The sequence below is a fragment of the Ailuropoda melanoleuca genome, chromosome 14, assembly GCF_002007445.2.
Source record: "Ailuropoda melanoleuca isolate Jingjing chromosome 14, ASM200744v2, whole genome shotgun sequence".
NCBI classification, from domain to species: domain Eukaryota; kingdom Metazoa; phylum Chordata; class Mammalia; order Carnivora; family Ursidae; genus Ailuropoda; species Ailuropoda melanoleuca.
In genome coordinates this window covers 13,112,488-13,126,001 of record NC_048231.1, presented here as the reverse complement: position 1 = coordinate 13,126,001, position 13,514 = coordinate 13,112,488, and the positions used below count along the sequence as shown (strand labels likewise).

Here is a 13,514-nt window from a genome sequence, read left to right as displayed (position 1 = left end):
AAAACCAGTATTCTCGGCCCTCAGCCTTCACTTCAGAAGCTGGACTCAATGCCACTGGTGCTTTCCTTTTTCCAAAAATCAAAGCTTCCTACAAAGAATGAATATTTGTCCAACTCAAAAATATTCACAAGAATGTGAATATTTCATATTCATAGCTCTGAAGGCAAATGAAAAAGGATTCCAGAAATGTTTGGGGCAATAGCAAACTCAATAGAAGCATCAAAGGATTACATCTATCCCAAGGTCACTACTTTGAAGAGAGTAAAATCCATTTATACTGTAAGTCTGATTTTTTTTTTTTTAATTCAGCAGCAACGAAGTCATTCCTCTGATGACTGTCAATGTTCTCCAGTGTGGGAGTCAACACTCTGCATGGAGAATGCCCTCGGTGTGGAAGCTGGTGACATTACAAATGACACCACATCCTTACAAAGAACGTGTGATTCGACACAAGGCTTGCACGGTGGTTGTAAATGACTGCAGATCCACACCTCATCCAAGGGGGATTTACCTATGTATTTTGCTCAGAAAATGGGAAACATGTTAATCAAACACTGAACCCCATGGGTCGGCAGATAGGAAACACTATTTTCACAGGGCGATCAGATCCAGCAGCTGCAGTGAGGACAGTGCACCCACACAGGACCAGTGCGGGAATCAGAGAACCTGACCGGCATAGAGTGAGGCATTCACCAGCAGCAACAGCCAGCTGCATCGTTCCTGAATTTGCTCACTCTCGAATCCTGTAAGAATCAGGAGAAAAGCCTGAGAGCCTCCAGCCCATTCTGCAGACAAGAGTTTCATTGCCAACTGTCAGTGCATTATACGAAGACTTCATTATGTTTACAACATACATGGCAATACGTTCAATGAAGCGTGGACGTGTTTATTTATAAATATTTATTTGTTTCACAAATATTTATTGAGTGTCTACTATGGCCAAGCTAGACTGGTATACAAATGGTGAACTGAAAGAGGCCACGCCCCTACCCTCATCAAGTGTCTGGAAATTAACCACATTGCTCCCCCCACAAATGAAAAATTTCTTCTAACAAGACTTTAATTTCCCCTTCATTTGTCTCCATATAAATCTACCTACAAAAGGGCTCCTATTAAGCTTTCAAATCTGTAAGATTATACTTTGTCCCTACAAACTATGACACATTGAGATTGCTGTATTCATGGTCCCTACTTAGAACTGATAAAATGAAGTCATTAATATGTAATTCATCTTACTGAAGAATATAGCCACACCCTATTTTACAGGAGCTACTTGATGATTAACTGGGCTTACTTGACAAGGGACATACACTAGGAAAAAATTGCCAAAATTTATTGTTTGCTTACTCTATGCCAAGCACTATTAAATATTTTCCACTTATTAACTCCTTTAATCCTCACTGCAACCCAGTGATACGGTATTATTTTTATCCCTAATTTACAGATGAGGGAAAACGAGGACTGCAAAGACAACTTGCCCAAAGTCACACAGCTGGTAAGTGGCTGAGGCACCATTAAAATTCTCACCCAATTCTTCACCACTACACAAAATTGCCTCAGACACAGACAGAAAAGATAGCAATCAACCTCAACTCCTAAAGAAACATGCAAATGTCAGGGGTTTCTCTTAAAAAAATCTCACAGGTATAAAAGACATGGTTAATAGCATCTGTTTTATAGAACTGTTTAAATAGCAAAAAGAGGAGTAAAAAAAACAGGAGAGCTTAAAATCCAACAGCATAGGAATTAGGGTATTTAAAAAATTATTTTTATACTTTCATAAAATAAAGCCATTAAAATATATGGAAAATGAATGTTTCATATCAAAAGAAACACTCATGACCATCTTCAAAGTGCAGAGAGCAGTATACTCAATTTATAAAAATAATAGAATATGACCCTTCCTTTTTAAAAGAAAATCATATCTGTATGCATAGAAAACCAGCTGAAAGGAATATACAATAGAATTTTATATAGGAGTTTTCTTATAGTTGATTTTACTTTATTAATTTTTCTTGTCTGTTTAAAACTTTTTCTCTACAAAGCAGAAACCCATCTAATAATTAAATGACAGGTGTCAGTCAGTAACTTACAACCAAAATTAATATCAGAGAATATTTATAAAATGCCTAGTAACACATAACTGTTACTGACTTCTAACTCTTTTGATTGTGTTCCCCAGTCACTTAAAAATTTGAGCACATACTTCCAATACATCAAAATTTCATTATTCTGGAAATACATAGACTCTCTAACTTTATATAGGTTTTTATTAAATAATATTTTTTATTATATTATGTTACTCACCATTCAGTACATCCCTAGTTTTTGATGTAAAGTTCCATGATTCATTACTTTCGTATAACACCCAGTGCACCATGCAATACATGCCCTCCTTAATGCCCATCACCAGCCTATCCCATGCCTCCACACCCCTCTCCTCTGAAGCCCTCAGTTTGTTTCCCGGAGTCCACAGTCTCTCATGCTTCATTTCCCCTTCTGTGTACCCCCCCGCCCGCTTTCTTCTTCCCTTTCTTCTCCTACTGATCTTCCTACTTCTTATGTTCCATAAATGAGTGAAACCATATGATAATTTGTCTTTCTCTGCTTGACATATTTCACTTAGCATTATCTCCTCCAGTCCCGTCCATGTTGCAGCAAATGTTCGGTAATCGTTCTTTCTGATGGCTGAGTAATATTCCATCGTATATATGGACCACATCTTCTTAATCCAGTCATCTGTTGAAGGGCATCTCGGCTCCTTCCACAATTTAGCTATTATGGACTATGCTGCTATGAACATTGGGGTGCATATGGCCCTTGTCTTCACTACGTCTGTATCTTTGGGGTAAATACCCAGTAGTGCAATGGCTGGATCATAGAGTAGCTCAATTTTTAACTTTCTAAGGGACCTCCACACTGTTTTCCAAAGTGGCTATACCCAACTTGCATTCTCACCAACAATGTAGGAGGGATCCCCTTTCTCCATAACCTCTCCAACATTTGTTGTTTTCTGCCTTGTCAATTTTTGCCATTCTAACTGGCATAAGGTAGTATCTCAATGTGGTTTTGATTTGAATTTCCCTGATGGCTAATGATTTTGAACTTTTTTTCATGTGTGTTAGCCATCTGTATGTCTTCATTGGAGAAGTGTCTTTTCATATCTTCTGCCCATTTTTTGATTTGTTTGTTTCTTTTTTTTTTAAGATTTTTATTTTATTTATGTGACAGAGAGACAGCCAGCAAGAGAGGGAACACAGCAGGGGGAGTGGGAGAGGAAGAAGCAGGACTCCCAGCGGAGAAGCCCGATATGGGACTCGATCCCAGAACACCGAGATCACGCCCTGAGCCAAAGGCAGACGCTTAACGACTGCGCTACCCAGGCGCCCCTGTTTATTTGTTTCTTGTGTATTGAGTTTGAGAAGTTCTTTGTAGATCTTGGTTACCAGCCTTTTATCTATAGTGTCATTTACAAATATCTTCTCCCATTCCGTGGGCTGCCTCGTAGTTTTTAAATGTCCATCAAAACAGAAATCTTAAATGTAGTATCTAATGGATAAGAGTTCCAGTCAGAGAAGATGAGAAAGTTCTGGAGATGAATGGTGGTGACGGTCACACAGCAATGTGAATAGGTATGCAACGCTACAGAAATGTATACTTAAAAACGGTTAAAATGGCAAATTTTATGTTATGTATATTTTACCACGATAAAAAAAATCAGTAGTAAAAAAATTAAAAATAAATAGCAATTCTACTATCCTTTTTTTCAAACCATAATGGATTATCATTCATAAACCCTGAGTGCCAACAGCATAAGCACTTTGTGGCATCGGAGCACCGGAAATAAAGCACAACGTGATACAGAAGAAGGCAGGAGCCATCACTGGGAAAGCGTGAAAGCCTTCGTGAGAAAAACTGCAAACTGGAGATGAAGCTTAGAGGTGAAAATGACTTCAACAGGCAAAAATGACATGCGTATCCATGTTTCTTAGCAAATAGACATTTCCTCCAAACTCCTGGTTTTTTGTTTGATCTCCAGAATTGCCTGCCAACCGGATTCTACTCACATAATTTAATTCAAGGGAGCGTCATGAGCAAAATAGAGGCTGGGAAGCTATAAGGGCACAGTGTGATAGGGGAGGAAGAAAAGAGAGGCATTTACCCTTAATCTGTCAGAAACAGACAATTTCCAGATGGTGCAATGATGGGGTGAGGATTTCACTTTCAAAAGGGCCATCGATTCCAGGTATATGGGACTGAAAGTAGGACTGGAGACAAAGGCAGGAACTAAGAGACAGCCATAATGGGACTGGGAATAGAAAGATATGAAACAGAGGAAATATTATATAAGTGGTTCTGACAGGACTTGAGGATTGTTTGGACACAGGGTCAAAGAGAAGGACCAAAGGTGATCCCTATCCTACAATCAGATAAAAATAGAGATGTCAGAAGGAGCTATTTGGAGAGGAAAGAAGATGAAAACTTGGATTTTAGTTAGAATTTGATGAGATCAAGGTACAGTTAGTGTACCTTCTGGTTGAAATCTGAGGCTTAAAATGTAGAATTTTGGAGTCATATCCAAATGGAATAAACAAGACTGCCAAAAATAGTACCTAGATGGCACATTCAGATGCAATGGTCTCATACTCTATGTAAGCAACCGAACCCCTGGGAATTAAAAATTCTGGGGAGGGAACAGACCTTTTGTAAATGGACCATTCATTCCATAAACCAATTTCTTCCAGCTTGGATAAGTCTTGATTGATTGGTCCATTAGTCAATAAACAGAAATACAGCTATAAAACATAGGATGGGAACAAAGGCAAAAATGTCATACATCAAAGAAGGAAGAGTAGTTTCAAAGAAGGTGACAAAAACAGAAATAAATGCTTCAGTAAGGTAAACAATGTGCTTTCGGGATGTGGGGGCAGAGGGTTAAGAGACACAGTCATAAAAATACCTTGGAGGGGAATTTCAGAGTAGAGAGGGTAACATAGTGGGTTTTAAGTGTTAAGCAGTGAGTGAATGATGAGGAAGTGAGGCATCCAGCAGAAATGACTAATCTTCAGAAGCTTGGCAACAAAATAAAGGAAGTACATAGAATTACAGTTCCAAGAGAAAGCAAGGCGAAGAAAAGGGTGGTTGTTCTATTTAGAGTTAGAGAAACCTGGGCAACCTTATTGAAATTGGTAAGAAGAGGAAAAAAGAAAATGCAAAAATATAAGGCAGAATCAAAGATAAAATAATGTTCAAGAAAAAGGAGGAAAGACTATAGATAGGACCCTTTAAAAGAATGATAGACCTTTTAATAAAAGAGGGAAAATATTTTTTTAATTAAGGAAAAGGAGATCAAATCAGGGAACTCCTTTAGAACACCTTGAGATTATCAGGAAAATAGGAATCAAGGTCATCTGCTATGATTGGAATACACTTGAAGGGAGGGAAAATATTCTGCTGAAGTACCAAAAGCTAGGTCACAGAAATCAACTTGGGATGAGTGTGTGTGTGTGTGTGTGTGTGTGTGTGTGTGTGTGAGAGAGAGAGAGAGAGAGAGTTTGTGTGCACATGTACACATCTGTACCCAAGCATAGACGCACACCTTTGGATTAAAATATTTCTTTCAGAAACTGTAGATAACTCCAGGAAGTCTACTTCTAGTATTATATTTTGTGTTTTTCTCCCACATTAAAGTTATCTTAGCCTGAATGGTTGCTATCTTTGTATATAAGTCTATTTCAAGACAGTGTGCAGAGAAGGGGACAATGTAAAACAAAACCGTTCATTTGTCAAGGCAATCATATGACAGAATAAGAGGCAAGACTCAAGAGACAAATATTAATATCTTATAAGGCCCTGAAACATTTGGTAATTAATTTTTCAGCAGGAAGAAGGTTTTATTCCAATGGTAAGAATAGCTGTCATCACCAAGCCTAGAAGAGAAAAAAATGAAAAACAAGGAAACTAAGAAGAAACAGAGAAGCATGGTCATACACTAATTCTTATACACATGAACCACATCCAAAAAGGAAGATGGCAGACTCTGATCATGGCAAGGCAGGCTGCTTACACTGAGGCTGGTTCTTCCAGACAAAAGAAAGGGAAGGTAAGCCAGCTTCATGATATTAGGCAAGGACTTGGATTTCTCCTGCAAAGGCACCAGATGGACTGTAAAATTCTTCAAAGGCAGAAATATCAACTTACTCAACAAATATTTAACACCTATGTTCTAGACACTAAGCTAAATGCTGGCGAGAGAGAAATAATTGGCTTCATGTATTAGTTATCTGTTGCTCTAAAACTCAGTGCCTTAAAATAGTAAACGATCGTTATCTCAGTTTCTGAGTAGGTGGTTCTTGCCCTGGGTCTTTGTGTTGAACTTCCCCAAGAACACCTCCAGGTTCAGTGATCACTGGGAGAATTCACATACATATGGTATTACTCGTGGCTCCAATGACAGCAAAAGGATATAAAGCAAAAATCAACAAAGGGAAAAGGTGCATGGAATAAAGTCCACAGGAAACCAGGCACAAGCTTCCAAGAGTCCTCTCCCCCATGGAATCACATGCTAATTCCTCTAGCATCATAGTGTGACAACAATTGTGAAATGCTGTCTACCAGGGAAGCTCATTAGAGACACAATGTCCAGGGCTTTTGTTGGGGGCTGCTCAGGCGTGCACCCTCTGCCTAGCACGTACCAAAATTCCAGACTCACAGATAACAGCAGGTATTCACCATAAATATTGTTTGCGCACTTTAGGCAATATAACCACTCAGAGGATGGTGAGAACCTTCCCTAAATCCAAGTTCCCAGATGCCAGCCGAGAGCCAATCTTGCAAGGAGGCCTTAATAAGGATACCAGTCTTGGGTCTGCTTTTCTACACAGTGTCTCATGAAGTTGCAGTCAAGCGGTTGGCTGAGGCTCCATCATTTGAAGCCTTGACTGGAGCTGGAGGGTACACTTAAAAGTTCACTTACATGGCTATAGGCTGGAAGTTCTTCACGAGGTGGTTCTCTCCACAAGGATGCCTGAATGTCCTCAACGTGCAGCATATCCCACAGTGAGCAATCCAAGACAGCGAGAGGATAAGAGCATCCCCCAAATGGAAGCTACCATCTCTAATAAACTTATCTCAAAGTGACACACCATGGCTTCTGTTATTGGTCACAAAGACCAACCCTAGCACAATGTGAGTTTGGGAGGGAATTAACAACTCTGAATGCCAAGAGTCATGGATTAATGGGGGCTATCTTAGAGGCTGGCTACCACAGTCANTTATTGGTCACAAAGACCAACCCTAGCACAATGTGAGTTTGGGAGGAATTAACAACTCTGAATGCCAAGAGTCATGGATTAATGGGGGCTATCTTAGAGGCTGGCTACCACAGTCATCTTCAGGCTCCCAATGATTCCCATCTGTCCTACATGCAATATACACTAACCTTCCCCACAGTCCCTAAAAGTCTCATCAAACTCCAGCATCAGCTCCCAGTCCAGATTCTTATTGTCTAAATCAGGGCTAGGCATGGATGAGGTTCACTGGGTATNGTCTCATCAAACCCCAGCATCAGCTCCCAGTCCAGATTCTTATTGTCTAAATCAGGGCTAGGCATGGATGAGGTTCACTGGGTATAGTCCCCGACANTAGTCCCTGACATACAGCTCACTAACTACAGTTCCTCTCAATGTCTAAGACGTGTGCAACCAAAGCAACTGGTTATCTGTTCCCACACACAACATACAACAGTGGGACAAGCAGAGGATAACCACTATAAACACTCCCACTCACAGAGGGGGAAATAGGAAGTATGGGCTAGCAATTTTGAAATCCTGTCAAGCACATGAGAGTTCTTTCCTGAGGTCTGGTAATAATTCTCTATGGCTCTTAACTCCAACCTCTGGACTCTTGGTTTGGGCCTGCCAGTGGTCCTCCCATTTTCATGAATGGTAACAAGTGTTTGCAGCTGAGTAGTTTTCTGCGTCTACTTCCTAATCGTGATACTTGGGGGTCAAAGTCCTCTTTTCATTTGTGCTACGTCCCTTTCATTTAACCTGATGGTGTCTCTTCAGGTATAACTGTCTTCAAAACTTTGAAGGTCTTCTGTGATTCCTTTTAGGCTTCATTCCATTAGACAGAAGCCATACCCACAAATCTCTTTGCAATGGGTCCTTCCTCACCTTGGGCTTTTGCTGAGGTACAATGTCCCTGAGCTTCCAAGAAGGCCTACCATTGACCAAGAGGGCCTGGAAGGCAAACCCTTATCTCTTGAAAGGGACTTTTGGCTGACTGCACAGTTCTCTGAGACACCATCTTTGATTTCTGAGATCTTGAAAAGATTTTCCAGTCACGACCTTGGCTTCATGTTTGGAACTTGTTTTCCTAAAAGTGCCCCCAAATTTGATCTTTGCTCAAAAGCCATTTCTTTTTTTTTTTTTAAAGATTTTTATTTATTTATTTGATAGAGATAGAGACAGCCAGCGAGAGAGGGAACACAAGCAGGGGTAATGGGAGAGGAAGAAGCAGGCTCACAGCAGAGGAGCCTGATGTGGGGCTCGATCCCAGAACGCTGGGATCACGCCCTGAGCGTGAAGGCAGACGCTTAACCGCTGTGCCACCCAAGCGCCCCAAAAGCTTTCTTAATTTTAGTATCATGTGTCATCTGCAGAAACTGGGAATCTTCAAAAACAGCAAGTCCTGGCTTTTTTTGTTCACTAGTCCTGCCTTCAGTTTCTCTGTCCTTGCAATTTTACTAGAAGCAACAGGGGAACAATGGAAGGCACAGCATTGTTTCAAAATCTCAACTGCATCACCCAGTTCATTGGGTGCATTTTCTACTTTCCCCATTACTGCAGATGACAGTATTACTAAATTTTTGGCCACTTCTTAATAAAGAATCTGCCTTTTCCAGTTTCCCATATGATTCTCATTTTCTTTGAAGACTTCACTGGTAGCCTCCTCAGAGTCCAAACTGTGAACAGTGCACTCATGGCACTTAAAGCTTTGCTAACATGTTCCTCAAAATCCTTATGGCTTTTCTACTGTGCACTGCCTAGTTTCAAAGCCCCTACCATATTTTCATCTCTAGTTATCTCACTACCCCACTTCTAGTACCAAATTCTTACTATTTATCTACTGCTGCATAATAAGTTACCTCAAACTTAGTACTTAAAACAAAAGTATTGCCTCACAGTATTTTCTGAGGGTTAGAAATTGAGAGACATTTAGATGGTTTGGGCTCAGGGTCTCTCATGAGGTTGCAATCAAGCTGACAGAAGGGCCCATGGCATCTGCAGGCTCCACAAGGGGAGGACCTGCTTCTCAGCTCACTCACATGGTTGTCGGCCAGCCTGTTTCCTACTAACTGGGCCACATGAGCTTCTCCCCATACATTGCCTGTCTTCACAACATGGTGGCTGGATTTCCATACAGTGAGTGATTTAAAAGAAAGAACCCAGGAGAGAAATCTCAGTCTTTTTTTTTTTAAAAAAGATTTATTTTACCTATTTGAGAGAAAGAGACTGAGAGAGCACTAGTGGGGGTAGGGGGAAGGCAGAGGGAGAGAAGCAGACTCCTGGCTGAGCAGGGAGCCCACTGAGGGGCTCAATCTCCTGGCCCTGAGATCATGACCTGAGCCAAAATCAAGAGTTGGGTGCTCAACTGACTGAGGCACCTGGGCACTCTAAAACCTCAGTCTTTTATAACTTAATCTGGGAAATGACATATCATCACTTCTATTATAATTTGTCAAAGACATGAATACCAAGAGGTAAGGATCACTGGGGACCATCTTGGTGGGTGGCTACCACATTTCCTATCTGGAGGTCTTAAAGGGACGACAGCCGTCAACAACTAGTTACAATAAAATTTAATGAGGGCCATAATAAACATATGGAGAAGTCAGCACCAGTTTACCCTGGGGGAGCCAAGAAAATAGGACAGGGGAGCTGATGTTTAATTTAGGGCCTAGAGGGATGAATGAGATTTGTCAGACACATGGCAGAGCACTGGCCTGCTGGACGCTTTCCATGCATTTCTCTTTTTGCATAGCTTACCTGCATGGTAAATTTGATAACCTCAAAGCTCTTCCTAAGAGCAAATATGGAATGACTTAATTTAGTATCAATATTTTTAGAGGACACATTACCATTTAACAGATGAAGCGGAAGTATAATGGTAGATGACGGATGCTATGCTTGGAAATGCCTCATCTAAAGGTCAAATTTACTTTAGGGGGAAAAAAGATGAATAAAGTGAAAATGCACCACTTGATAGCAAATATGCAAGTCAGAGTAAAAGGCCCTAATTTTGTAAAGCACACAGCTATGCAACACATAATAGTGATTATTTAAGTAAGAAGGCAGGGAGAAAGAAATGTGAACCAAAGGACCCTTCACAAGAAATAGATGTAAGCACTATTTAAAGGGTGGATAGGAAACTAGGCCAGGCAAGCACGCTGAAATAGTAAAACCTCCCTCTTTTTATTTCTCATTAAAAGAGTGTTACAATCATATAAAAATTTGTGAAGTATATATAAGCGTAAGGAAGAAAACAAAAATCACTCATGACCCCCAATTCTAGGGATAGCCGCTAATTAGATTATAGGCTGTTCCCTTTCAGATCGCTGGGGAGAAATGGGGATGGACCCACACACACAAGCATGTATAGATGGAGATGTGTGTGTGTAATTTGAGAACCATGTCATTTTTGGAAATGGCTCTGTTTTTCCTGAATATAAAATCAACACAAAAATTAATATATGGGTAATGATTTCTTTAAGTCTGAGGCATTATGGAGAGATACGGAAAGAACACTATTTACTCTTAACATCTGGTATTTTTCTTACAGGCATTTTCAATGCAAATATGATTTTAGTGCAAAAATAGGCTCGTGCTGTTTTGTTTACTGCTTCTCTCATTTAAAAATACATGCTGGCTATCTTCCTCTGTTAATACATGCATGCTACATTATTTTTTTAAATGACTACATAGTTCCAGAATATGTATGCACCACAAGTTATTCAAACCATACCCTATTATTGAGCATTGTCCTGCTCCCAATTTCCCACCATTGCCAACAAGGCTCAGTAATTAAACTTTTAGGCACACATCTTGACCCACCAATCCATTATTTCCACAGGATAAAACTCTGGAATTAGATTTGATTCACCTTTAAGAATGTGCACGCGTATCTCACTGTAAATGCTACACCAGAGCACACATACCGAGAGTGTAAAAATGTCTCCAGCCACCACCTTCACCATTACTGAGTGCTATAAGCAAATAATTTTAACTTTCATTGCTTCACACATGAAAGGCAATTAATACATTAAGACAATATATCTTCAAATGTTTAAGTTATTTGAACTTCATTGTAAATTATGCATTCTTGTTTTTTGCCAAATTTTCTTGGAAGCGTTCGCTGTTTTTGTGTTGATTTGTAAGTCCCCTTCCACCCACCTAAATGCACCTCCATTCATATTTTTTTTAAGCCCAGCGGCAAAGTCTTATCAGCAGGACATCAATGAGAATTCACAGAGCTAGTAAATGGCTGAGCCACATGCAAATCTTCCTGACTCCAAAACGCAGGTTCTTCCGCCTCCTCAGGATGGAAAGCAGGTGCTCCCCAAATGCTGCCCTTTAGAGTCACCTGGGAAGCTCTTAAAACTCCTGCCGCCTGCTTCTCGCCCCATATCAATTAAACCAGGCAGAGTATTTTTGAGGATGCCCAGGTGATTCCAAAGGGCAACAACATTTGGGAAGCACTGGCTGAAGATTCCATCCCGCAGCTGCCAGGCATGCTGATGGTTCGTAGCCCTCAGCTGTCAACTCCCTCCCCAGTTGCCCCTAATTGAAGGGGTAACTTATTTAGCCTGGGCTCAGGTACCTCCCAGAGCCTGCGGGCATCTGATGCCTGGAGGCAGAAAGGTCTGAAGACCCATCCTTGTCACCCAGCTCCAAAGTCCCCAGTTCCCGAGCCCCATTGGGGAGGCTGGGGCCTTCTGACTGCAGTGCAGTGTACCTTCTTCCGCTAAGCCTGCCCCCTTCCCTTCCCTCCCCCCGAAGTGTGGACCCTGGGGGATGATCCCATAATGCCCTGCAATCTCATCTCTGAGGCTGAGGGCCCCCAACCTGTGTCATGTACCATATGGAACTTCCCCTAAAAGAATAAAGAAAATCTTCCTTGAAGAAGGCCTTACCTACACCTGAAGGTAGCAATCAAACATCCTTTCAGAGGCAGGTATTGTCCAATGAATACAGAGATTCTGTTGGAGGTGATAAAAAAACTTTGGAAGCAGTCGTGATGGTTGCACAACACTGGGAGTCTAGCTAATGCCACTGAATTGTACATTAAATATGGTTAAAAGGGCAAATTTTATGTTTTATGTCTTTGACCATGACTGTAAAAAATTAATACTGTAACATACCAAAAACCATTGAATGGTATACCTTAAACGTGTGAATCGTTGGTGTGTGAATTCTATTTCAAAAAGCTACTTAAAAAATCCTTTTAGTGCAGTGTAATGACACGGAGGTCAACAAATGAGTCCATGAATAGTCTCGGCTCTGTTAATCCATAGAACAATGACAACGATTTGAAGCCTTCATCAAAGGGTTTTCTCTCACTCATCCTCTCATCCCCTAAAACACAGAAACTAAATACTTATTGATTTGTACTTTACATATCTTTGGTCAGCAGTGATTCAGGATTTATATGCTGAGTGGTATGGGGAAAAGAATAAGCAATTTCTTGGGCCAGCTCCCAGGGCTAAGAATATTTAAAGACTACTTGAGGGCAAAGATATTGGCAACGTCACTAAATTCAGTTTTGCAGCAGTACAAATGTTCCATTTTACTGGAGAGCCTGCTCACGTGCACAGAAAGCCACCATGAAGCTAGACAACAGACCCATTTCTAAAGAGAAGCAAAACAGGCCTGTTTATAAAAACAAGAATGTGCCAAAGGCAGCAGTGTCCAGAAGATAACAAATGCAAATATCCATCTCCCCAGAAACGCAGTCCTACTGCCACTCCTCTGGGATTTATAAAGTACTTCACATCTGCAAACTCCTCCATAATCACTATCATTAGCCAGCCCCAAGGAGCTCAGAAATTTCCATTTTTTTGAAAGATTGGCAAGCCTCGTGTCTCAGTGCATACCTTTCCTTAACAAGAGCCCTCCGTGCAATAAAGGCCAAACCTCCAGTAAGGGTAGCTGTCATTTACAACCTGTGGTTTCGGCTCCTGGCCCTCCACAATCAATGTCCTCCCAGAAACCAACCTGATGGTGTGCAAACTTATTCACTCAAGTGCTTAAGAAGGAAAGAAAACACTCACGTCAAAAATGCTACCCAGATGTTCAAAATCATTAGCCATCAGGGAAATTCAAATCAAAACCACACTAAGATACCACCTTACGCCAGTTAGAAATGGCAAAGATAGACAAGGCAAGAAACAACAATTGTTGGAGAGGATGTGGAGAAAGGGGATCCCTCCTACATTGTTGGTGGGAATGCAA

The 13,514-nt window shown here is 40.8% G+C and overlaps 1 protein-coding gene across 20 annotated transcripts in view; it reads right to left on the bottom strand.

Annotated features, from left to right (window-relative positions):
• Positions 1-13,514, bottom strand: part of RGS6 (regulator of G protein signaling 6) — a 650,515-nt gene that overhangs the window by 577,969 nt on the left and 59,032 nt on the right. The gene's annotated exons all lie outside the window — the stretch shown is intronic.